Here is a 26973-nt window from a genome sequence, read left to right as displayed (position 1 = left end):
GAAAGCTCTGCTTGTTGGCAGCTGAAGAAGACACTCCAGATGAAACACACATGCCCAAGGTGAAAGCTGAACAGATAGGTAGGTTTGATAGCACGAGGAGTGGTAGCAAATTCTGTTGTAATTGCTCTACCAAAAGATTTCTAAGGCTGGATTTACTCTTTCCTCATCAGTGTTTCTTGCCCTTGCACAAGAACCAAACTATTTAGGCTGGTTTCCCATTTGTAGCATTACAATGGTTGATCCTAACTCTTGGCAGAAACATCTTTAAAAGGTGTTTCTGGTCACTCAAGGACAGGCTTGCAGAGGTAGTATCAGCCTGCTGCATAATTTGAACACAGAAAGCAGCCCTGCTCTGCAGGCATTACTCCAGGTATTAAATGTCATCACCTCCCCAGCCTCAACCCAAACAAGTGACCTGGGAGCCAGAGGGACTTAGGGATTCATGTATGCAGTGACAGCTTTCTCACATGAGGTTCTGCCCCCAGAAGAAAGCCTGCCCGTTCTGACCCAGTTTCGCTGTAGTTTCATCAAACCTTCCCTTCCCTTCCCACCGAGAAGGCTTCACCAGCTGATCCCAGCGACTGCCCCAGCTAGTTCCACATGCAAAGCCATTCATATTCCCTCCTCTACAGCTCACACCTTAATAAGATGGCTAGACACAGATTACCTGCAACCAACCTCACCGTCTCCATGTCCTACATTGACTCCCGATCCCACCTACAAAACCAAACCGGTTCCCAAACGCTTCCCCAAAACCAGGAGGGGTACGGAGCAGCTCCTGGCGGTTCCCTATGAAGTCACTGCCTTTGTTGTTTTAAAACGCAATTTAGAAAGAATGACACAATCTAGAATAGGAGGGAGATTATCCTGCGGTCTGCGGAGGTGTCGATTGCTAGGAGATAAAAAAGCCAATGAAACCTACGCTGTTTCTCATCGCCGGCCAACAGAACTTCGCTTCTGCTCCTCGCAATCGTTCCCGAGCGAGAAGTTTGCCTCCGTTCAGAAGCCCGGGGGCTGCTTTGTTCCGTTTGTGTAGGCAAAACTCCAGCGGCTCGGCAGCCGGCAGAAGCGACCTCGCCCCCCCTCCCCCAGCCTGCAGTGCAGTTATTGAAAACCCACTTCAGCCCCAAAGCCGAGCCGGGCCGCTGGGGGTGCGGGGAGAAGCCCTAGAGCCCCTGGCCGCGCTGTCTGCGGCCTCTCTCCCTCCTGCCGCGACAGCACCGCACAGGCTGGGCCCGGCCCTGCCCTGCCCGCACACCTCCGCGGGCCCGAAACCCGCGGCCACCCGCAGAGACCAAAGGCTCGGGAGCCGCGCACCTACCGGCCAGGCTGGAAACGCCGTCGGCGCTCGCAGGGCGCTGATGGTGCCCAGCAGGGCGCTGATGGAGCCCAGCCACCCCCAGCTTCGCCCTCCCCGGCAGCAGCGCTCGCATAAGGCTGCGCTCGGCGCCTGCAAGGCAGCGCGGGCAGGGAGCCGGAGCGGCATCGCCTCCTCCCGCGCCGCCCGGCAGCCCCTCTCCCGCACGGAGCGGACAAGGGCGGAGCGGCGGCGGCGCTCCCCCGCCCCGCGGCTCCCTGCCTTTCCTCCGCGATGGTGCACGGTTGAGCTCCGCCGCCAGCCGCAGCCGCCCGCCCCTCACCGCCCCGGCTAGCGGAACGCCGCTACCTACCGTGGCCGCCCGGCCCCGCCGGCCCGGACCTCCCGCTGCCTGCTCCGCTCACGCCGCTCCAGCCGGCCGCTGCCCCCCTTAGGGCCGCCAGCAGCAGCGGGGAGGCGGCCGCGCAGCCGCCCTCCGCCCCCGACGGCCGCTCCCTCACGCCCCCGAGGCGGCGGGGAAGCTGCTGGCACAGGCCCGGCCCCGCCCGCTCCCTCCGCGCCCTGCCCGGCCCCGGCCCCTTCCCGCCCCCTGCGCCCCGCCAGGCCCAGGCCGCGGTCCCGGCCCTTTCTCCGGCCCCTCGCCTAGCCGCAGTAAGTTGAGCATGGTCTCTCTTGACGGTAAACGGCGGCGCCGATAGCGACAACCTGTGCTTGGCCCCAAAGGTGAGGTTTTAGGGGGATGATCTCCTTGCTCCCGACGGCTTCCAGTCCTTGGCGCTTGCACCGGCGGTCTTGGTGCTCTGCTAGAGGAGATCCTCGGAGGAAAGAGCAGGCACCCGTGCTGAGGGGATCCAACCAGGAGGGGATCCCTCATCCAGGAGGGGATCCGTTCAGGACAGGATCCGTCCAGGAGAGGATCCTTCCAGGAGGGGATCCCTCATCCAGGAGGGGATCCATCCAGGACAGGATCCATCCAGGGGAGGATCCTTCCAGGAGGCTATCCCTCATGCAGAAGGAGATCCATCCAGGACAGGATCCGTCCAGGAGAGGATCCTTCCAGGAGGGGGTCCCTTATGCAGGAGGAGATCCATCCAGGAGCATTTCCCGTCCCTAGCCAAACCATAGCTACATTGTTAGGGGAATTCAATCAAAGTTGCAGGAGGCAAAGCTGCACGAACAGATGCTAGCCAAATTTCACAAACGTGGCCAGGGTTTTTTAGACGACATGGGCAGGAAAAGGTCTGTTTGGCTGAAAAGTTTCTTCAAGGATGCTTCTTCCAGTTGGGATCTGCTGGGCGAGACCCAGTGACCCCTTCTGGGTTGGAGCTTCTCTAAGTGGTTCCCCTGAGGTTTCTGTATGACCTCCTCTTCCTTTGTGGAGACAAACTGGGAAGGGAAATATTCACAGGGTAGGAAAAGTGCCTTTTAGTTGCAAGGCTGAGGGAGCTGTGGGGGAGTTCAGGCTGAGGGAGGAGACCTCAGTGCTCTCTACAGCTCCGCGAAGGGAGGTTGGAGCAAGGAGGGGGCAGCCTCTGGTCCTTGGTGGCAAGCCACAGGAGCAGAGGAAATGGTTCCAAGCTGCACCAGGGAAGGTTCAGGCTGGATCTCAGGAAATATTTCTTCACAGAGAGGGTTCTCAAACATTGGAACAGGCTGCCCAGGGCAGTGCTGGAGTCACCCAGGGGGTGTTCAGCAGGACATGGTTTAGTGTTGACCCTGCAGTGCTGGTCAAGGGTTGGACTGGCTGAGCTTGGAGGTCTCTTCCAGCTGGATGTTTTCTGTGATTCTGTGAATAGTCTCTCCAGAGATGTGGCCCCAGATTCAGGCTGTGTGAAAATGAGCTGTTTTTTTTCAGAATGATAGCCTAGAAGAATTGCATCTCTGTTTTAAACAAACAAACATTTGTGGGAACAGTTGCTTTAGAATAAACAAAAAAAAAAAGGTTTGGCTGCAGCTGTTTCATAACTAAATACCCAAGTCCTTTGTGATGCCTCAAGTAGTAAGGACTCAAAAGTCAGCCTGCCATAAGTAATAATGTCAGTGAGTTTGTGTAAGACCTAACACAAATAACAATGAGCAGTAGAACTAATTAACATTTTAAGAGGCTACAGTAATCTGAGAGGTTGTTCATTATGTGATTTAAATATTTTTTCCTTGTAATACAAGTTTCTTAAGTTGATAACTATCTACTTACATTTGAAGGTGAACTGAATACATTGGTATCACGCTTCAGCAAGACCTCATTTTGCTCTCTGTGCATTTATAGAGTCTTAGATTTATAGCATGGGTTGGAAGGGACCTTCAAGATCATCCAATTCCAACCCCCTGCCATGGGCAGGGACACCTCCCACCAGCACAGCTTGCTCAAGGCCTCATCCAGCCTGGCCTGGAACACCTCCAGGCAGGAGGCAGCCACAGCCTCCCTGGGCAACCTCTGCCAGTCTCTCCCCACCCTCACGTGAAACAATTTCTTCTTCATCTCCAGTCTCAATCTCCACTCTCCCAGCTCAAAGTCATTGTCCCTCATCCTGGCACTCCCTAGCCCTTGTTGAAAGTCCCTCCCTAGCTTTCTTGTAGGCTCCCTTCGGGTCCTGGAAGGCTGCTCTGAGGTCTCCTTGGAGCCTTCTCTTCTCCAGGCTGAACAGCCCCAACTTTCTCAGCCTGTGCCCATAGGGGAGGTTCTCCAGCCTCTGATCATCTTCATGGCCCTGTCTGGACCCTCTCCAGCAGTTCCAGGTCTTTCTAGTGCTGGGAGCACCAGAATGGCTGCAGTGCTGCAGGTGGGGACTCAGCAGGGCAGAGGTGCAGAATCCCCTCCCTGTGCTGCTGCTCTCCCTGCTTTTGATACAGCTCAGGACACAGATGGCTGCCAGCAACCAATTCCAGCTCATGTTGGGTTTACCATCACCCCCAAGTCCTTCTCCTCCAGACTGCTCTCAAGCCATTCCTCACCCAGCCTCCATCTGTGCTTGGGATTGTGCCGACCCAGATGCAGGACCTTGCCTTGGCCTAGTTGGACTTGATGAGGCTGCCTTGGGCCCACCTCTTGAGCCTGTCCAAGTGCCTCTGGATGGATCCCTTCCCTCCAGGGTGTCAACAGCACCACACAGCTTGGTGTCATCCACAAACTTGCTGTGTGGGTGCCTTAATCCCACTGCCCATGGCACTGACAATGATGTTCAACAGCACTGGTCCCAGTAGGAGACTCCTGAGGAATATTCTCCATGGCAAGTGCTCACCTCCTCTATCTACAGGTTAGTGTCGTGCTGGAATGTGAACATTTTTTATGGTCATAGTAGATTTCATCCTAAAACACCACTTCCATGCCTCAGATCATTTTACAGTGGTTGTAACCCATGGCACAGAATCACAGAATTAGGGGTTGGAAGGGTCCGCCACAGATCATTGAGTCCAATCTCACTGCCTAGGGCATGCCACAAAGGAACACATCCAGGTTGGCTTTGAAAGCCTCCAGAGAAGGAGACTCCACAACCTCTCTGGGCAGCCTGCTCCAGAGCTCCAGCACCCTCACACCAAAGAAGTTTCTCCTCATCTTGTGGTGGAACTTCCTGAATTTGGCATTCTGCCTTTTTTACTGTGGTGGAAGTCAAGGCAAAGGAAAAAAAAAAACCCTCTTTGTAGAATATGTTGTTTTGCAAAGACTCCTTAATTCAAGCAAACAAAATGACTTAGAGATGATTTAGAGCCCAGTCTGCAGAATAAAAGAGTGTTGCCATCCTGTGCCTGTGAACATAGAAGTCTCCTCCCCAGAAAGTCACCTCTCTTAAAAGACTGCAAATCTGATTGTAATTCACTTTGCTCTAAAGAAGATTTACTTCCTTGTTCTTCATTCTGCTAATGAGCATCTGTTTGGGACAGGGTTTTCCTCAGCCTTGTAAAGGTGTGTGAATGCCTCAACAATGACCTTGTTAGACTGTTTGATTATTCTGATTTAAATGAAACAGCTTCAACAAGGAAACCTGGAGCTTGGGATCAATGAGAAATATCATTCCCATCTTCACCTACTGTGCATTTTACAAGGATGCAAATAGATGGAAAACATTGCAGTGACTTGAGAGAAGTCTTACATCACTGACTCTGCTGACTCTGGCAAGACCACACCTGCAATATTGTGTCCAGTTTTGGGCTCCCCCGTTTGAAAGAGACAGGGATCAGCTGGAGAGAGTCCAGTGCAGAGCTATGAGGATGACTGGGGGACTTCAGCATCTCTCCCATGAGGAAAGCTGAGAGCCCTGGAGCTGGTTGGTCTGGAGAGGAGAAGGCTGAGAGGGGATCTTGTGAATGTTTATAAATATCTGAGGGGTTGAGGGGCAAGCAGCAGGGGCCAGGCTCTTTGCAGTGGTGTCCTGGGATAGAACAAGGGGCAATGGACACAAACTGGAACCCAAGAAGTTCCATGACAACATGAGGAGAAACTTCTTTGGTGTGAAGCTATTGACAGACATTGATCAGATCCCTCTCAGCCTTCTCCTCTCCAGGCTAAGTGCTCTCAGCCTTTCCTCCTCACACAGATGTTCCAGGCCCTTCATCATCCTCATAGCCTCTGTTGACTCTCTCCAGGATTTCCATGTCCCTCTTAAACTGAGGAGCCCAGACCTGGACACAATCCTCCAGAGGTGGTCTCACCAGGGCAGAGTAGAGAGAGAGGAGAACCTCCCTTGACCTGCTGGCCTCACTCTCCTTAATGCACGCCAGGAGACCATTTGCCTTCTTGGACAGAAGGGCACATTGCTCTCCCATGGAGAACTTGCTGTCCCCCAGGGCTCCAAGGTCCTTCTCCATGGGAGTCATGGGGATGAGTGACTGTAGCTAAGACAGTAAGATGCATTCCCTGAGTGCAGAGTGCTTGGGATGTTGTTAGTGTGTGATAAAGACAAATGGCACATTTCATGCTTGAGCTCTTCAAGCCACCAGCTGCCAGACAGAGAGACTGAAATGCAGTTTCTTTGATTTTTAGGTGGCTTGGTTAGAATCTATCTATTAGAATAGTTTGTGCCAGAAAGGAACTCCAAAGCTCATCCAGGCCAACTCCCTCCACTCAGCAGGGACATCCTCCACTAGATCAGGTTGCCCACAGCCCTCTCCAGCCTCACCTGGAAGATCTCCAGGGTCCTCAACCACCTCCCTGGGCAACCTCTTACACTGTTCCAGCAGGCTCATGGTGCAGAACTTGTTCCTCACATCCAGTCTAAATCTGCTTTTCTCTAGTTTGAATCCATTGCCCCTGGTCCTGTCACAAACAGGCCTTTGCAAACAGTCTCTCTCCATCCTTCTTTTAGCACCCTTCAGGTACTGGCAGGCTGCTATTAGGTCTCCCTGGAGCCTTCTCCTCTCCAGGCTGAACACCCCCAGCTCCCTCAGCCTGTCCTCATAGCAGAGGTGCTCCAACCCCTGAGTATTTTCATGGCCCTCCTCTGGACCTGTTCCATCAGGTCCATGTCCTTCCTATATTGAGTTCATGTCAGCCTCAGAACAGTGGAAGTTCCTCCAAAGCTGAGGACATTCTTCCAGTCTGGCTGTTCTTGTACACACCAAATCCTGTTGCAGATGTGGCCTGAGATGCTCCCTGTGTGCAGTGCCCTGTAATTTGTAAACATGCTGAGCAAAGGTTTTCTTTAAAAGCATCAACCAGTGGTTCCACCAGCAGGAAGTGTTCTACAAAGCAGCCCTTTGAAATTTAAAGGAGATAGTCTCCTACCTATCAATCTCCAGAGCTGCAGGGAGAAAAGGGAGTGGTTTGCATTCAAAGCAGCACCAGGACATATTTGACAGGCAGTGAAGTGAAGACAGATGGATAACTACTGCTAAAAACCTTCCTTTGGACTCCCAGCTCTACTGTAGCAAAAGTCTGGGACTGGAAGTCAAAGCTTTGACTTCCAGTCTTTTGCACCAAGTTTCCTGTGCAATCCTGACTATATCAGGTCATGCCCCAAGTTTCTCCTTCTTTGCAGTGTGAAGAGTTTGCTCTCCCTCTGTACCATCAGATTCACCACAGCAAAGCAGCAACCTGCTTTGAAAGCTTCAAGCAGCAGAGTTCAGAGATTTTCATAGAAACTTTTTCCAGTTTGAAACCACTGCCCCTCATCCTGTCACTCCATGTCCCTCCCCAGCTCTCCTGTAGCCTTCTTCAAATACAGGAAGAATGCTCTAAGGGCTGCCTGCAACCTTCTCTTCTCCAGGCTCTCTCAGCCTGCCCTCACAGGAGAGTTGCTCCAGCTCTTGGATCTTCTTCGTGGCTTCCTCTGGATCTGCTCTAACAGTTCCAGGTCCTTCCTTCTCTTGGTGCTCCAGAGTTGTCCTCAGCACTGCAGGTGAGGTCTCAGCAGAGCAGAGCAGAGGGGCAGAATCCCCTCCCTGCCCCTGCTGCCTACACTGCTGGGGCTCAGCCCAGCACAGGGTTAGTTTCTGGGCTGCCAGCTCATGCTGCTGGCTCCTGCTGAGCTGCTCCTCACCCAGCACCCCCAAGTCCTTCTCCATCCCTTCCCCTCTAGGCTGTGTTGCAGCAGCAGAGCAATGAGATGGCTGAGGATCAAGACAATGATATTAGGTGTTGGGAGAGCTGCAACAAAGGAAAATTCAGAATCCCAGTTGTCTGCCTGGCCTTTAAAATGTGGTTAGCTGAGAGTCATCAACTATGAGACCAGAGAACCACGACCAGTTTTGGAAGACATTCTCTCTGCTCCCTGCCACCTACCCCATCCACCACAACTCGTCTAGACGTTGGTCTGTCCCTCCACACAAGCTGGCTACTGTTGATGGGAGAGCCTTTTCTCCAAGCCAGGCTGCAGTCTGGGGCAGCCTTTGTGTAGTCCTCAGCCTCCATGACCCTTCATCTCCTTTCAGATCTCCAACAATAACAACAACAACAACTCCTTTTCTCCTGCCCTTCCTCCACAGTTTAATGTCTCCCTTCCGCTGCTCTGATTTAACTCTTGACTGAAAACACTCCCAAACAAAACCTTCATTAAGATAGACTCCCAAGTTAAATGCAGAAAGGACCTGTTGGAACAAGTAGGTTCTGTCTAGGCAAGATTGTTCTCTGCTGTGTATGTGCTGCTACTTCAACCAGGCTGGTTCTAAGTATCTAAAGCTAATTAGCTTCTGTAAATTAGATTTTTTTTTTTCTTGAAGATTATCCTCAGGAGCTCAGCCTAGGAGAGTAAAATCTCTGCTATTTTTCTGGTTTACGTGGTACACATTTAACTCTACCCCCCACCTCAAAAAAAATGTTTCAGGCTTCTCTTTCTGCAGCTGCTAGATTGATACAGGGGCAAGAAGCACACTTCAGACCCCCCTGGCATCAGCCTACCACAGAAACACAGAATGGTTTAGGTTAGAAGGGACCTTTAAAGGCCATCAAGTATCCAGGCACTGAAGATCCCCCAGGGCTTCTTTTCAAAACTGCTAAGGTGCCCAAGTGTCCTGGATGAAGTCACAGAGAGTCACAGATTGCAATGCCTTGGAAGGGACCCCCCCAAAGTCATCTTGTCCAACCCTCCTGCACTAAGCACAGACATCTATAACTAGATCAGGCTGTTCAGAGCCCAGGCCAACCAGACCTTGAAAGTTTCCAGGGATGGAGCATCCACCACATGCTAATGTTTTACCACCCTCACTGTAAAAAAAAATATTTTTCCTTTAGATCTAATCTAAAGCTCTCAGTTTAAATCCATTACTCCTCGTCCTGTCACAACAGGCCTTGCCAAGAAGCCTGTCCTAAACTTTCTTATAGCCCTCCTTTAAGTAGTGGAAGGCTGCAATAAAGTCTTCCCAGGTGGATTTCACTGCAGTTGAGCACCAAAATTACCCACTTCACCCTCAGCTTTATCAAATGTTTGTAGGCAGTGTTGTCCCTGTCCCTTGGAACCATAGAATCACAGAATGCTAGGGGTTGGAAGGGACCTGCAGAAATCATCCAGTCCAGCCCCCCTCCCCCTGCCAAAGCAGGACAACCTAGGGCAGGTCACACAGGAGCACATCCAGGTTGGCTTTAAAAGTCTCCAAAGGAGACTCCACAACCCCTCTGGGCAGCCTGCTCCAGGGCTCCAGCACCCTCACAGTAGTTTCTCCTCACATTGAGGTGCAACTCCCTGTGCTCTAACCTCACATCCATTATTCCTTGTCCTATTACTGGGTAGCACTGAAAAGAGCCTGGCCCCTTCTTCTTGCCCCCCACCCCTCAGACTGATTGTCTTTTAGCCAAAGAACATCAAGTGGCTAACAGTTCTAAAGGGATTTGTGAATCAGGCTGGGGACCTGCAGACAGCACTCTCTGTGCACTTGTTAAAAACAAGGTCCTTGTCTGGGCACCAGAAGTGGGGAAGGCTCCAAATTCAGCAGCTGTTGGAAACCCCAGACACTCCCTGGGCAAAGCTTTCCTCTTTCCCAGAGATCTTTGTGGTAGCCATTGCTCTTTGCTGCTTCTTTAGGATCTTTTAGAAAATCTAAGAACAACCCCAAGGACCTCCCAGGAGGTTCCGTCTCGCCATGAGGAGAAAATTCTTTGGTGGGAAGCTGCTGGAGGTCTGGAGCAGGCTGCCCAGAGAGGTTGTGGAGTCTCCTTCTCTGGAGACTATCAAGACCCACCTGGATGCATTCCTGTGTGTCCTGCCCTGGCTGATCCTGCTTTGATTAGGGGCTTGGACTCAGTCTCCAGTAGTCCCTTCCAACCCTCACCACTCTGTGATTTCATGGTTAAGCACATAAGGGTGGCTGAATCTATTAACAGGAGAAACAGCACTCCAGGCTGGGCCAGTGCAGCAGCATGTGCTGGCACCTTCCTTTGGATGGCATCATTGCATCTGCCAGCACTTCAGACATCCTCTCTCCCCAGTGAACCATGGCAGCCCACAGCACCATATCACCAGTGAGCAAAGACAGAGGGTGTAGAGCAGCCAACCCACCATGACTTAGAATCATGCAATCACAGAATGGGCTGGGCTGGAAGGGAGCTCCAAAGCTCATCCAGGCCAACCCCCTGCACTCAGCAGGGACATCCTCCACTAGATCAGGTTGCCCACAGCCCTCTCCAGCCTCACCATGAAGATCTCCAGGGATTGGGCCCCAACCACCTCCCTGGGCAACCTGTTGCAGTGTTCCAGCAGCCTCCTGGTAAATAACCTGTTCCTAAAATCCAATCTAAATCTGCTCTGCTCTAGTTTGAAGCCATTGCCTCTCATCCTGTCCATGCAGGGCTTTGCAAACAGTCTCTCTCCATCCTTCTTGGAGGCACCCTTCAAGTCCTAGGAGGCTGTACTTCCAGCAGACAGACTCAGCAGGTGAGGGGAATCCAGCCTTCAGCTGCTCCTTCTGCCTGCTTTCCTCCCCTCATAAAGACTGAAAGCCAGAGCTGGGATGAGGTAGGTGGCTAAGGAACTGGACATGCAGAGCCAAGATCAGAGCAGTGAGCTGGGCTCTGAGCTGCTGGGGCTGAGCTGGTGGTGTGCCAGGGGCATGGGGAGGGAGATGTGCATGGGAGGCTGGGTGCAAAGCCCAGGGCAGGAGGGCAGAGCTGTGTCACTGGGGTAAGAGCTGCATGTGAGGGAGCTGCCAGGCAGACTCCTGTGTGGCAGCAGTGCTCCAGGCACAGTGCTTGTCTGCCACATCCACAGCAGCTCTGGGGGCAAGACTTGCAGGAGGGATGTAGGGCTGGGAATGGGAGAGCCTACTCTTTTAAGTGGCTGCTGTGTGTCTGGGCAGCACAATCTGGGCCATGACAATTGAGTGATGAGAAAACAGAGGCCTCAGTGAGACCTGCCTGGTTTTGGCTACCACGGGTGCAAGGAATCATCTGAGAATCAGAGAATCACAGACTGGTGAGGGTTGGAAGGGACCTCTGCAGAGCAGTCAAGTGAAAGCAGTGACTTCAAGAGACAGAATGGAAAGATCCTTCTGTGTGATTAACCAAGGAGGAGCTGGGAAAACTGAAGCAGGCTGCTCTCAACATCCTGGAAATTCTGGGAGGCTTGCCCTTCAACACCACTTCCCTGGCAATCTGCCAGGGCCTGAAGGGCTTGAGGGGGTCATTAGAATTTCAAACCCCATGGATGTTCTTCACTTGAAAGCCTCACAGCAAGAGGCAGAAGATGGCAAACTCTCCTGTAACTAGCAGGATGAAAAGCCTGGAGAGGAGACTTCATTGCTCTCTGCAGCTACCTGAAAGGAGGTTGGAGTGAGGCTGGTGTTGGCCTCCCAAACATCTAACAACAGGACAAGAGGAGATGGCCTCAAGCTGCATCCAGGGAGGTTTAAGTTGCAGATGAGGAAAAAAATTCTTGGCTGCAAGAGTGGTCAGGGATTGGAAGAGGCTGCCCAGGGAAGTGGTGGAGTCCCCAACCCTGGAGATGTTCCAGAAAGTTGTGGCCATGGCACCTGGGGACATGGTCTGGTGGTCATGGAGGTGCTGGGTAGAAGGTTGGACTTGATGACCTTGTAGGGCTTTTCTGACCATAATGATTCCATGAATGTGTGGAAAAAAAATAGAATTAAAAAATAAATAAGGTGAAAGTTCAGAGAAGGTGTCTGGCACCCTCCATTAATATCCTGGCTTGAAAATAAATCAATAAAGAAATTGAGGGAAATGCATCCAGATGCACTACAGCCAAGTGTGTCACCAGCTTACCTGGTCTGTAGGTTTGGGATGAAGCTTAAGGTGAGGAAGATCTGCTGGAGAGGCTCCAGAGGAGGCCACAGAGATGATCAGAGGCTGCAGAACCTCCCCTGTGGGGACAGGCTGGGAGCGTTGGGGCTGTGCAGCCTGGAGAAAAGAAGGCTCCAGGGAGAACTCAGAGCAACCTTCCAATACCTGAAGGGGCTGCAGGAGAGCTGGGGAGGGACTTTGGACAAGGGCTGGGAGTGACAGGATGAGGGACAATGGCTTTGAGCTGGGAGAGGGGAGAGTGAGAGTGGAGATGAGGAAGGAATTGTTTCAAGTGAGGGTGGGAGAGACTGGCAGAGGTGGAGGCCCCATCCCTGCAGGCATGCAAGGTCAAACCTGCTGGGGCCCTGAGCAGCCTGATCTAGGTGGAGATGTCCCTGCTGACTGCAGGGGGGTTGGACAACATGACCTTTGAGGGCCCCTTCCAGCCTGGTGCAGTCTGTGCTTCTCTGAGGGTTAGCAGTTTCTGCAGGAGCCCTCAAGCCTCAGCTGCCTGTGTCTGGGGAGGTCTTTTCTATTACAGGAAGCTATTTGGTGTCAACCATTTCCTTCACAGCTCCCCAGTGCAAGCCTTGTCTGCAAGGCTTAGCAGGCAGAGGTTTCAGGAAGAAAACTTCACTGTGTGCAGGAAACAACCTCTGGAAGTATTTTTTCCTTTCTGCAGTCTGAATGACTTTCTCCTTGCTAGGGAGCTGTAGGGATGCATTGGATAGGAAACCATCAGAGGAACAGAACCACTTCTTTTGTCTTTTTTTTTTTTTCCAGCCTGTGGAGTAGTAGGAGTAAAAATGGGAATTCTGGAAAATTAATTTGTCTGAAGATCACTGAAAATGTGAAGACCTTGGCTCTTGACAGTTTCTGCTGAAATAGATTGGCACTTTTAAAAGCAGTCTTTAAGATTAATGTATGCTGCTGGTGTGCAGCCTTAGAGTCATAGAATGCTTTGGGTTGGAAAAGCCTTTTTGGGATCATCCAGCCCAACCATTCTCTGACTCTGCCAAGGCTGGGGCTGAGCCATGGCCCTCAGCACCACAACTCTGCCTCCCTGAAACACCTCCAGGGATGGGCATTCAGCCACCTCCCTGGGCAGCCTGGGCCAGGCTTTGAAAACCCATTCAGTCAAGAAGTTTCTTCTATTGCCCAACCTAAACCTCCCCTGGGGCAGCTTGAGGCCATTTTCTCTCATCCTGTCACTTGTTAATTGGGAGAAGAGACCAACACCACCTGGCTACAAGCTCCTTTCAGGGAGTTGTACACAGCAAGACATCTTTTGCTCTCTACAGCCTCTTTGCCTCTTCACACTGCACACCCCCAGCTCCCTCAGCTGCTCCTCCCCAGCCCTCTTCTCCACACCCTTCCCCACCTTTCTTGCCCTTCTCTGGCCCTGCTCCAGCTCCTCAATGTTCTTCTTGCACTCAGGACCCCAAAACTGAAGCCAGCACTCAAGCTGTGGCCTCCCCAGTGCTGAGCCCAGGGGGACAATCCCTGCCCTGCTCCTGCTGCCCACACCATTGCTGCTCCAGCCCAGGCTGCTGCTGCCCTTCTTGCCCCCCTGGCCACCCCCTGGCTCCTCTCCAGCTGCTGCCACCCAGCACCCCCAGGCCTTTCCCTGCTGGGCACTTTCCAGCCACTCTGCCCCCAGCCTGGAGCCTTCCTGGGGTTGTTGTGTCCCAAGCTCAGGACCCAGCCCTTGGCCTTGTTGAGCCTCCTGCAGCTGAGCTCAGCCATGGCTGCAGCCTGGCCAGGTGCCTCTGCAGAGCCTTCCTTCCTTCCAGCAGACAAATGCTCCACCCAGTTTAGTTTCATCTGCAAACCTGTTGTGGGTGCACTCAATTCCCTCATCCAGGTCATTGATAAAAGACATTAAAGAGAACTGGCCCCAGCCCTGTGCCCTGGGGAACACCACTGGTGCCTGGCCACCAACTGGATTGAAATCCATTCCCCAGCACCCTCTGTGCTCATCCATCACAGAGGAAAACAAAGCCTCCACCCAGCTAAGCCATGGGCAGCCCTTCTCCAGCAGGATGCTGTGGGAGGTAGAGGGTAAGGCTTTACTAAAGTTCAGGTAAACAACACCCACAGCTTCTCCTCAGCCTCTCAGCAGGTCACCTTGGTGTAGAAGATCAGATTCATCCTCTCCCAGCTTGAGCAGAGCATTTTCTGTAGGGTTGACCAGTCCCACTCTCATACTGGCATTTTTCCTTCTTCTAAAGAGAAGCAGAGAGGACGCTGTGGGACTGTAACATAGAATCATACAACCATAGAACTGTCAGGGTTGGAAGGGACCTCAAGGCTCAGCCACTTCCAACCCCCCTGCCATGGGCAGGGACACCTCACACCACAGCAGGTTGCTCACAGCCACATCCAGCCTGGCTGCAAAAACCTCCAGGGATGAGGCTTCCACCACCTCCCTGGGCAACCTCTGCCAGGCTCTCACCACCCTCCTGGAGAAGAAATTCTTCCTATCACTTCTTTCTGCCAGCAGTGCTCAGCAAACCTACCTGGAGAGTCCACCAGTGCTGAGATTTGAATCTTCATTAGCTCTGAAGGTCCTGAAGTGCTCAGCTGGAGAAGGCTGCCCTCTGATTTATGACTTCTCTGTATGTAAATTGTGACCTCCTCATTTCAGGAGACTTGAGGAGCAGTGTGTGTGTGTGTGTAAACAAACCTGAGGTGTGGATGGCTCACCTTTGTTCAGAGCTCTTCAGGCTCTGGGGTTATTCAAGCAGGCTAAGTGGCTGCACACTCAAGTCAAATGCTGTGGTTGCCCTTCCACGGGGAGGCAACACAAGTTTGGGAGCTGAAAGCAGATCTACCTTGCTTCTCTCTGGGCAACCTGGGACAGTGTCTCACCACTCTCATGGGGAAGAATTTCTTCCTCATGGCTGATCCAAATCCAGCTTCTTCCAGCTCAAAGCCATCACTCATCCTGTCACCCCAGGCCTTTGTAACAAGTCCCTCTCCAGCCCTCCTGCAGTCCCCTTCATAGGATCAGAGGATCACAGGGGTTGTGAAGGGACCTCTGGAGACCATCAAGTCCAACCCCCCCTGCCAGAGCAGGGCCAGAGAATCCAGCACAGGTCACACAGGAACACATCCCGATGGGTCTTGAAAGTCTCCAGAGAAGGAGACTCCACAACCTCCCTTTCCAGGAGGTTCCAGGGATCTGTGACCCTCACACTGAAGAAGTTCCTGCTCATGTTGAGGTGGAACCTCCTGTGCTGTCAGGTGCCTTCAAACACTGCAAGGCTGCTCTAAGGTCCAGCCCCAACTTGAAGAAACACCTGCAGGTGAGTTAAACAATCCCAAATCTCTTAGCTCTCTGTCTCCATCCTTTAGGAACAGAAGCTGATAAATAATTACAATCCAGCTTCACAGATTCCTAACTGCAGGCAGGCCCAGGCAGATTTTCATTCAGACTCTGTGGGAGGTAATAAAAACTTTGAATCCAAACCAGGGCTTCCTTAATGGACATCTTAGTGTCATCATTTGCCAAGCTGGTTCTGCTCAGTGCTGGCACTGCCCAGCTCAGGCTCTGCTCACTGAGGCACTTCCTGGGCAGGGTGGCACAGCCAGGGGCTGCTGTTGGCACTCAGAACACGATGGGATTGCTCCTGCCAAGGGCTGGGCTGCAGACCAAGGGCACTGCTCCACCTTGGGTGCCAGCTGGGGCTGCAGGCGACCCCAAACTGCCCAACAAGGGATTGCAGCCCATGGAAGGCATCTTCAGGAGCAAGCTGAGGGATCAAAAGAGCCAAGTGGTTGTTTTAATCTGTTTTTCTTTTCCTTCTTTGCTGCCTTCTTTAATGGCTCATGTCTGAGGAGGACTCTGTTCTGCCATGGATTCTGATCCATGAATTCCTGAATCCAGTTCCAGAATCCAGCTCCTTACCCCAGTTTCTGAGTCCAGCCTGGGACTTCTGCCCCAGCATCAGTGGTGCCAGTGGTGACTCCTTGCCATCAGGGGTTGGGTTCCACATTGGGTTTGTATTTATTTGTCTTTATTGTTATTTTTTTCCCCCATTAAAGTAGTTTTAGGTTTGGGTTTTTTTCCCCACCCCAGCAGCCTCTCTCCCTTATTTCCTTTCTCTTCTTGGGAAGCAGAGAGGTTCACACAGAGCTTCTGGCACTCCTTTAGTGGCCCAGCTGTGACCCTTGACAACCTTGTAGACAACATAAAAGCCATCCTGACAGCCTGGAAAAAACCTCCAAAAACAATCAAACATCTAAAAAAAAAAGTTAATTATCCAAACAAGCTTCACTGTGGCTGTGCCAATGGCTCTGACCTCAGCTAAAAGCAGATGTAAACAATCTCACAAACATCTCATGGCTCCAGAGGATGACTTCCAGATTTCCCTCCATAAAACCTGACTTAATTTTTTTTCATTGCTTGGAAGAAATCTCCTGCTGGTGGTGAAACTTCAGCCCAGTGCTGGGAATGGAAGACTGCTGACCAAATTTCCCTAAGGCAGACCAAACCTGCCCCCTCAGGTAGCAAGTGGCCAAGAGAAAACATGAAACCCACTTCAGCTTTTTTTGTTTTGAGACCACAGTGACTTCCTATTCCCACTCTATCCAGCTGAGTCTAAAAAAAAAATATATTTATTCCTAATGTCTGGAGACAAAGAAAGCTTTTCCTCAGTGCTCTGGCTGGAAAGGGAATAATCAAGGCACTCAAAGATAAGGAATATTTTTATACCTTTCAAAAGTAGTAGAAAGTACTAGAGGGAAAAAAAAAACAAACAAAAAACAAAAAACAACCACCAAAAACCAGAAGTAGCTTTGGCAGTAAATTGTTTCTTAGGTCAGTCTGCTAGTCAAGCTTTCATTTTCCTGCCAACGAAGTGGCTGAAAATTTACTTGCAGCCCAGAAGGCCAAGGGCAGCCTGGGCTGCATCCAAAGCAGTGTGGCCAGAGCTGGAGAGAGAGGATCCTGCCCCTCTGCCCTGCTCTGCTCTGGGGAGACCTCACCTGCAGGGCTGGGGCCAGAGCTGGTGCTTCCAGCACAAAAAGGACATGGAACTGCTGGAAAGGGTCCAGAGGTTCTAGCTCAAAGCCATTGTCCCTCATCCTGTCCCTGCCAGCCCTTGTCCAAAGTCCCTCCCCAGCTCTCCTGGAGCCCCTTCAGGTACTGCAAGGCTGCTCTGAGGTCTGCCTGGAGCCTTCTCTTCTCCAGGCTGAACAGCCACAACTCTCCCAGCCTGTCCCCACAGCAGAAGTTCTGCAGCCCTCTGATCATCTTCATGGTCTCCTCTGGAGCCTCTCCAGCAGCTCCAGGTCCTTCTTGTGCTGGGGGCCCCAGAGCTGGAGGCAGTGCTGCAGGTGGGGTCTGAGCAGAGCAGAGCAGAGGGCAGAATCCCCTCCCTGTGCTGCTGCTCTCCCTGCTCTGGATGCAGCCCAGGAAGATTTGTTAAAGCAAATTCCCTGAATTCTTTGTGGCCCTTTACTTCCATGAGTCCAAACAGTATTGATAAGATTGATGGTGGTCAAATCCAATCACACATCCAATCACTTCAGCACTGCCATCACCTGCCCCTCAGTCCTGCTCAACCTTGTTGTCATCCCGTGAACCATGGGGAATGATTTGGACACATCCACATACCAAATTCCTTGGAAAATGAGGGGAAAATTAACAAAAACTTCCTGAAAATGTGGAATTATGTTTTGTCCAAGGAACACTGCAGCCCCTCCTGTGTGCCACCAGCTGCCCAGGGTCACCTCACACTAGATCAGGCTGGCCAGAGCCTCATCCAGCCTGGCTGCAAACACCTCCAGGGATGGAGCCTCAACCACCTCCCTGGACAACCCATTCCAGGCTCTCACCACTCTCATGGGGAAGACCTTCTTCCTCACATCCAGTCTGAATCTCCCCACTTCCAGCTCTGCTCCATCCCCCCACTCCTATCCCTCCCTCACCCCCTCCAAAGTCCCTCCCCAGCTTTCTTGGAGCCCCCTTCAGATGCTGCAAGGCCACCAGAAGGTCTCCTGGCAGCCTTCTCCTCTCCAGCCTGCACAACCCCAACTCTCTCAGGCTGTCCTCAGAGCAGAGCAGCTCCAGCCCTCTGCTCATCCTCAGGGCCCTTCTCTGGGCACCTTCCAGCCCCTCCAGAGCCTTCCTGCAACAGAGGCTCCAGACCTGGCCCCAGAGCTGCAGGTGGGGTCTGAGCAGAGTGGAGCAGAGGGGCAGAATCCCCTCCCTGGCCCTGCTGGCCACACTTCTCTTGCTGCAGCCCAGGCTCTGCTTGGCTCTCTGGGCTGCAAGTGCTCCCTGCTGGCTCCTGCTCAGCTTCTCCTCCCCCAGCACCCCCAAGGCCTTTTCTTCAGGGCTGCTCTCCAGCCAGTCCCTGCCCAGCCTGGATTTGTGCTTGGCATTGCCTCGACCCAGCTGCAGGCCCTCACACTTGGTCTTGTTAAACCTCACGAGGTTGGCTTTTGCTCACCTCTCCAGCCTGTCATGCTCTCTCTGGATGGATCCCTTTCCTCCAGCCTGTCTGCTCAGGGTTTGGGTTGGAAGGGACCTCCAAAGCTCATACAGTCCAACCCCCTGCACTCAGCAGGGACATCCTCCACTAGATCAGGTTGCCCACAGCCCTCTCCAGCCTCACCTTGAAGATCTCCAGGGATGAAGCCTCAACCACCTCCCTGGGAGACCTGTTGCAGTGTTCCAGCAGCCTCCTGGTTCAGCAACCTTCAGTGCTGGGCTGAGATTTGGGCTTGGATGATCTTTGAGGCCTCTTCCAAGTGGATGTATTGTGTAATTGATAGTTGATTGATAATTCCAAATTGTGTGATTGATAGTATTTGCCATCAACCTCTTAATCAGCAGCACAGCTGAAGTGGTACCCTCAGACACATTTACCCTGCCTGGGATTAGCAGCAGGAAGGGTTCATTGCAGAGCTTCTTAGCTCATCCCTGCAGCAAACCATTCTTTGCTCTGCAGGAGGGAGGAGCTGCAGTGGCTGCTGCCCTCTGATTTCTGCTCCATGAGGCTGTAAGGAGCAGGGAGAGTTCCCCTTCTGCTCCAGTCTGAGATGGGAGGCAGAGGTGGCAATCACTGCCCACATTTCAGAGCTAGCCTAGGGAAATGTGAACTGCTCCCATTGTGAGTTTCAGGCTTGTGATGCATGAAAGGCTAAAATCTGCCAGACAGCCAGAGTCAGCCACTCCCCATAATGGGACTGCCTCAACAAAAGCTCCAGTCTGGCCATTAAGCAGACATCTTCAGAGAGAGGCCTGTGTTCTCCAGCACCCTAATTACTCTCCCACACAGAAGTGCCCCTGGAATGCCCACAAAACATCAGAGAGCAACATCAGGAGACAGCCAACCCTTGCTGCTTCCCAGCCCTCCATTCCAAACCAAGACAAACACATTAGAAAATGAGAATTCATTTAACCAGCTCAGCTCCTTCCCTGCCTCCTTGCAGTATCATGTTTGCTTGGAGGCACAGCTGATCTGCAATTCAGGCTCCAGGCTGTAGCAGCAACAGAGGGTTGGGGAGAGCAAGTTGAAAAGCAAGATGAGCTTGGGTTTTAGCTGGGTGTACTTGAAGGGAGTCCTGGCCAGGGGGCAGTGAATGGAGCCTGCAGGAGTGTTGCTTTCTAAGCAGCAGAAGCATCTTGAAGCCTCTTAAGCTTCCTTCACACCCACAGAAGCAGAGCCAAAAGGGAGCAGCCTCCAGCAGAGGGTTCCCCAGGGCAAGTGAAACTCCAGCCCTGCCATCAAACTGGAAAGTGACTCCCCCGTGCAGATCACAGCAGCCACACCTCCTGCCTGGGCACTGGCAGCTGGCAGCTGGCCTCAGGGAGTTTAAAAGGCCCTCAGCAACAGATAGATGGAATCATTATGGTCAGAAAAGACCACTAAGAGCATCCAGTCCAACCTTCTACCCAGCACCTCCATGACCACTAGACCTTGTCCCAAAGTGCTACAGCCACAGGATTCTTGAACACCCCCTGGGATGGGGATGCCACAACCTCCCTGGGCAGCCTGTTCCAATCCCTGACCACTCTTGCAGCAAAGAAATTTTTCCTCATCTCTGACCTAAATCTCCCCTGGGGCAAGTGGAGGCCATTTCCTCTTGTTCTGTCATTACTTACTTGGGAGAAGAGGCCAACACTGCCTTCACTCCAACCTGCTTTCAGGGAGCTGCAGAGAGCAATGAGGTCTCCCCTCAGCCTCCTCTTCTCCACACTAAACACCCACAGCTCCCTTTCTCAACTTACTCACCACAGCCCTTCTGATCCACCCCAGGCTGCCCTTGGTCTTCTTGGCCACCAGAGCACATTGCTGGCTCATGGTCAACCTCCCATCCACCAGCATCCCTAGGTCCTTTTCCCCTTCACTGCTTTCCAGCAGCTCAGTCTCCAACCTGTACTGATCCTTGGGTTTGGTCTTTCCCAGGTGCTTTACCCTTGCCCTTGTTGGGTTTCATTCAGTTTCATTAATGCCATGTAAGTAGCAACAGCTGTGAGGATTTCTTGCTTTGCTGTGCCTAGAAGCTGCTTTTATTCATTCCTTAGCTCCATTCAAACTGTTTCAGTGGAAGCCTGTTTGTGATTTTTCATTTCTTCTCTACACAAAATAAATCTCAACATCCAAATATCCTCTGTGTGTTGTGGGTTCATTTGCTTGGAAATGGAATGGGCAAGAACTGAGAGAAGGAATCAGAATCACAGAACTGTCAGGGCTGGAAGGCAGCTCAAGGCTCAGCCAGTCCCAACCCCCTGCCATGGGCAGGGACACCTCACACCACAGCAGGTTGCTCACAGCCACATCCAGCCTGGCTGCAAAAACCTCCAGGGATGAGGCTTCCACCACCTCCCTGGGCAACCTCTGCCAGGCTCTCACCACCCTCCTGCCCAACAACTTCTTCCTCACATCCAATCTCAGTCTCCCCACTTCTACTTTTGCTCCATCCCCCCCACTCCTATCCCTCCCTCACACCCCTCCAAAGTCCCTCCCCAGCTTTCTTGGAGCCCCCTTCAGATGCTGCAAGGCTACCAGAAGGTCTCCTGGCAGCCTTCTCCTCTGCAGCCTGCACAACCCCAACTCTCTCAGGCTGTCCTCAGAGCAGAGCAGCTCCAGCCCTCTGCTCATCCTCAGGGCCCTTCTCTGGACACCTTCCAGCCCCTCCAGATCCTTCCTGCAACAGAGGCTCCAGACCTGGACCCAGAGCTCCAGGTGGGATCTGAGCAGAGCGGAGCAGAGGGGGAGAATCCCCTCCCTCAACCTGCTGCCTATGCTTCTCTTGATGCAGCCCACACCTGATTTGCTTTCTGGGCTTCAGGTCACAGGCAGTGGGGGCTCAGGATTTTGTGCACAGCCCTTAAAGCTCATTTAGAAGCTACTTCATGATGCACTGCTCACAGGCTGCTCCCCTGGCTGCGTGCACAATCACTGCCCATCCAGTTCTGCCTTTGTAATGTGTACAAGGGATACCTCTAGAAGCTCCCAGGACCAGCCTGGAGTACTCTAAGCAGATACAAGAGTGGTGAGGAGACATCCATGGTGCAGGTGGTCATCACGCAGAGGCAAGATGTCAACCCTGCACTGCAATAAGTGGAGTAAGCACTAAGCACTCCCTTATGATCAGTCTGCATCCAGTTCTGCCTTTCTTGTAGGCCCCCAGGCAGCTTCCACATGCTGACAGCTTTCTCTCTGCGTGGGGTTGGACTGGAAGATCTCCAGAGGCCCCTTCCAACCCCTGTGATCCTAGTGAGGGATGAAGGAAAGGAAAGAAGGCAGCAGGAGAGGCGTAGGAGCAGGGCTTTGTCTCTCTTCTCCACTGACACCCTTCATGCCAGGCAAATAGGACTCTGGAATACACTATTTTAATTAGCAAAGCTTGTTTGAAAGTAAACAACACAAACACTCCTTAAGAGAACAGTCACAGTCTCTCCTGCTAAACATACAGGCTTGGAAGTTTTTCTTTTTTTTTTTTTTCCTTTTTGTGTTTTTGGCAAGGTCACATTCAACCAGCATGAAATTCACACCCCTCCCTCCCCTGTGCATGGCCCCACAGGAGGCAACCCCTTTGACTTTGACTCCCACTTAGCTGCTCTGGAGATGAGCGAGCGGTTCGGTGGGCTGAGGACTGAGGTTCTCTACACCTTCCCTCCAGAAAAGCAAAGAAAACAAACCCCCAAAACAAACAGAAAAGTGATGGTCCAAGTCCACATGGGTGAAGATCAGCAGTTGTACCATTCTAAGGTCCTAGAGGTGTCATGGAGGCGTCATGCATAGAGCACATAACCATCTTGCAGCTGAGTCCTGTCCCTGCGTGACTTTGAGCCCCCCGGCAGCGCACGGAACCCAGCTCCCGGCTCGGGACCGGACCCCTGCCTTGTGCTCTCTCTGCAAAGTCATCCAGCTGACAGGAGTCGAGACAGCAGTGAGAAGAATATCCTCCTGAGGAAGCTCTGGCAGGATTCCTTTGGGCAGGTGGGAGAACAGGAGAGAGATTCCCAGCTGGGCGCAGCCAGGGCTGACCGCTCAGGAAGCAGAAATCATCGACGCAACGTCGACCTGCGGAGTGCTGACGGCTGAGGCCCTGCTCTGCCCCACAGCACGCACAGGGCAACAGCAGCTGCCCAGAGGAGAAGGGGAAGGGAAGAACCAAGCAAAATGGCAGCAAGGCTGGGCTGGTCCTTAACAGATGACACTCCTGCAGTCCACTTTATCCTGACTGGCACTGCTCGTTCTTCCCAGCTCTGACTGCGCAACAGCATCGGACGTGTCTCAGCTTCCACTCTTGACCTGGTGCTGTTGTTGAGTTTCTTCCAGTGGTGAAGTTGGGGTTTTGTGGTTTTTTTTTTTTCCCTTCTTTTAATTTTTTCTTTTTATTTTTTCTTTTTATTTTTTCTCTTTTTTTTCTTCTTTTCTTTTTTTTCCTTTTTTTTTTTCCTTTTTTCCTCAGTTTTCTCTGTTTTCTTTTGACACCGACGTTTATCGACACCGATACGTTACAGATCTCGGTAAGTTATACTTTGAAGTCTGGTCATGCAGAACTACAGGCAGGTGCAACTTAGCTCTTATTACAGGATGGACATGGCAAGGTGAACAGGTTGGGTTTGGGCTTGTTCAAGAGCTGGAGAGCTTTGCTTTAAACTGTTGTGGCTTTAATGGATACTGGCCATCAGTCCCACTTAACTCCAGTTACTAAATATACAGGGATTGATATGTACACTGAGACCTCCAGCACCCTGCTCCTCCTCCTCCTCTTCTTCCTTCTCCTCCTTCTCCTCTGTGGTGGGCATAGCCTAAACCTACCACATCCTCCTCCTTCTCCTATTCCTTCTCCTTCTCCTTCTCCTCCTCCTCCTCTGTGGTGGGCATAGCCTAAAACTACCACATCCTTCTCCTTCTCCTCCTCTGTGGTGGGCATAGCCTAAAACTACCACATCCTTCTCCTTCTCCTCCTCCTCCTCTGTGGTGGGCATAGCCTAAAACTACCACATCATCCTCCTTCTCCTCCTCCTCCTCTGTGGTGGGCATAGCCTAAAACTACCACATCATCCTCCTTCTCCTCCTCCTTCTCCACCTCCTCATCTGCCTGACTCAGGAGCAGGCTAGAGATCAACCTTAGTTAGGCATCCAAGGGCCTGGTCATAAAAGGTTTGAGAGAAAGGATGGAGGGGGCAGTTATTACAGATCAGTTACAGAGGAAAGGGAAGGGGGACAAAAAATAATCACTAGAGCTATTTACATGAGCAATCTCTTGCTGTCCAGAAGACAAGAGTGGCCCTGGTCATGGTCAGTGAAGACCAGAGGCAGACTTAGCCCTGCCTGCAATGGTCAGGGTGGTAGGCAGGCATTTAGCTCCCCAACTGACTGTGTCTTCCTCCCCAGCTGTGCTTTGCAGCTCTCCCCTCCCAGGTTAAAAGGCACCATTAGCCTCAGCTGAAGGTTTTCAACATTCTTTTGTCAAATTAAAAAAAAAAAAACACACCAAAAACCCAAACCCAAACAACCTCTTTAAAACCCAAACTTGCCTCAGGGTTGCTGAGCCTGACTGGGATTGGGGCAGGAACCATTCACCTCTTGCAGTCAACAGGTCATGTGAGAAACAAATCCAAAAGGAAAAGGAAAGCAAATCAGAGCCACACTGACAAGTTCCTGCTGCAACTGAGCAGATGCCAGAGTCCCACTGGACAGCTCTGTCCTCCAGCTCACTGCTGAGGATGACTTCCACCACCTCTCCACCTCCCCCAAGCATCTCCTCACAAAGCCATTGCAGATTTGTGGAACATTGAAGCCTGCTGCACAAGGATTTGATTTCTCTTTTCTTTTTTTTTTTTTTTTTGGTGGGGAGTGTGTGTGTGTGGAGGAGGCAGAAAGATCACCCTGAGCTTGCAATGTGTCCTTTGCAAAGTGGTGGAAATTGAAATAAGCACAGCCAGCAGCTTCTTGAAGATGTGTGGCTAAGTTACAGCCAAGCTCTTTATCCATGCTGGGAACTGGCAGCAAGCAGAGAATCAGTTGGGTTGGAAAAGGCCTCCGAGGTCATCCAATCTAACCATCAACCCAGCACCACCATGGCCACTAAACCATGGTCTCAGGTGCCATGGCCACACATTTCTTGAGCACCTCCAGGGATGGGGACTCCACCACCTCCCTGGGCAGCCTCTCCCAATCCCTCACTACTCTTGCAGCAAAGAAATTTTTCCTCCTCTCCAACCTAACCCTCCCCTGGCACAATTTCAGGCCATTGCCTCTCCTCTATCACTTGAGGCTAGGGAGCAGAGCCCAACCCCCAGCTCACTGCAGCCTCCTTTCAGGGAGTTGTGGAGAGCAATGAGGTCTCCCCTCAGCCTCCTATCCTCCAGACTTAACAATCCTGAGTTCCCTCAGCTGCTCCTCCCCAGCCCTCTTCTCCAGACCTCCTTTCAGGGAGTTGTAGAGAGCAGTGGGGTCTAAAAATGAAAGACAAGGCCTGCAGCTTTTTATTTACCAGGCTATTAAAAGTCTTAATTTACTTTTCCCTGCAGGTTTTGTTGTGTATTGCCCTCCCTGGAAGCACAAAAGAAAAAAAAAACAAACCTTTTTTTTGCTTGGTTGGTTTAGTTTTTGCTTCTTTGACTTCACCCAGAATTTAAGCATCTCAAGAAGCAGGAAGAAATACACAGAGAGAGAGCTGAAACTCAAATCATTTGCTGCTCCTTTGAAATGCTGCAAGGTTGATGGTATAAATAAGCTAACATTCCACAGAACCCCAGAGCCCCAGCATGGGGAGGGCTTGGAAGGGACCTCTGGAGATCACCCAGTCCAAGCCCCCTGCTCCAGCAGGGCACCCACAGCAGCTTGCCCAGGAGCACAATGCCCAGGAGGGGTTGGAAGCTCTTCACAGAAGGAGACACCACAACCTCTCTGGGCAGCCTGCTACAGGCCTCCAGCACCCTCACACCAAAGAAATTCCTCCTCCTCTTCAGATAGAACCTCCTGGGTTCCACTTTGTGCCCACTGCCCCTTGTGCTGTCCCTGGGCACCACTGGCAAGAGCCTGGCCCCAGCCTCTTGCCCCTCACAGTTCCTTTATCTCTTGCTGAGCATTGCTCAGCTCCCCTCTGGGGCTGCTCTTCTGCAGGCTCTCAGCCCCAGGGGCTCTCAGCATTTGCTCCTCATAGAGCTGCTCCAGGCTTTGGAGCCTCCACTGGACTCTCTCCAGCAGTTCTCTGTCTCTCTTGAACTGGGGAGCCCAGAATTGGATCTGGAACTTCATTGGTGGTTAAAAGTTGTTGTGAATTAAAACATTCCAGTTCCATTTGGCAGCAATTGCAAGGCACTCAAACCTCATTTTCCCTTTCTTTTTTTGTTTGGGGTTTTGGGGGCTGGTTGTTTTGTTTTGTTTGTCTAATAGAAGCTTGGTGGCACTTGCTGCTCCTGACTCTCTCAGGCAGTGCTAAAACTGACTGTTAGCATAAATTCCATCAGAAAACATGTTAGTGGGAAAGAACTCCCTGGTGCTCACTCCCAGACTCTGAAAGTCCAACCCCAATCAGATCAAGAGCTGCACTTTGGGAAAGAAACCTCCTAAAGGCACTGCAGCAATTTCTTCAGTGGAGTTAGCCCAAGGCTTCAAGGTAAAGCAGGAGATAAGGAGAGAAACCAATCCCTGTGGTTCTGTGCTTGGATAGAAACTGAGTGATCCAGCAGCAACAACATCCCTCCTGTGTGACCTCTGGAGGCTAATAGCATCCAAGAACTGGGATCACAGATCACAGGATGTTAGGGGTTGGAAGGGACCTCTGGAGATCTTCCAGTCCAAGCCCCTGCCAGAGCAGGACCAGAGAATGCAGCACAGGGCACACAGGAACACATCCAGACAGGGCTGCAAAGGCTCCAGAGAAGGAGACTCCACAACCTCTCTGGGCAGCCTGCTCCAGGGCTCTGGCACCCTCCCAGTGCAGAAGTTCCTCCTCCTGCTGAGCTGGAACCTCCTGTGCTGCAGTTTCCATCCCTTGCCCCTTGGCCTAGCCCAGGGCACAGTGAGCAGAGGCTGTCCCTGTCCCTTCCTTCCTGCCCCCCAGCCCTCAGCTCTTGAGAGACATTGAGCAGATCCCTCTCAGCCTTCTCCTCTCCACACTAACCACCCCCAGGGCTCTCAGCCTCTCCTCTCCAGGCCCTTCAGCATCCTTGCAGCCCTCCCTTGGACTCTCTCCAGCAGATCCCTGTCCCTCCTGAGCTGGGGATTTCTGGAGGGAAGCCACCAGTGTCTCAGGGCAGTTACCTGCCCAGGCTTTCTAGAGTTTCTCTTGTTGGGTCTTTTGGACACATTTCCATCCTTGACCTCCAGTTTAAGCTCTGCTTTCTCTCATGCAAGCTTGCTAAGCTTCCTGAACCCACCTGTGCCATCTAACTCTGGATTGTGTGGGAGGATTACCAACCACAGCTCCATTTGGCATCAAGCAGTGTCTGACCAACTCAAAACACCTGAAACTCTCTCAAGATCTCTTACATTTCAGTGGATGTTTTTTCAAA

The sequence above is a fragment of the Indicator indicator genome, chromosome 25 (assembly GCF_027791375.1).
Source record: "Indicator indicator isolate 239-I01 chromosome 25, UM_Iind_1.1, whole genome shotgun sequence".
In the NCBI taxonomy this organism is placed as follows: domain Eukaryota; kingdom Metazoa; phylum Chordata; class Aves; order Piciformes; family Indicatoridae; genus Indicator; species Indicator indicator.
Note: the sequence above shows the minus strand (reverse complement) of the source record.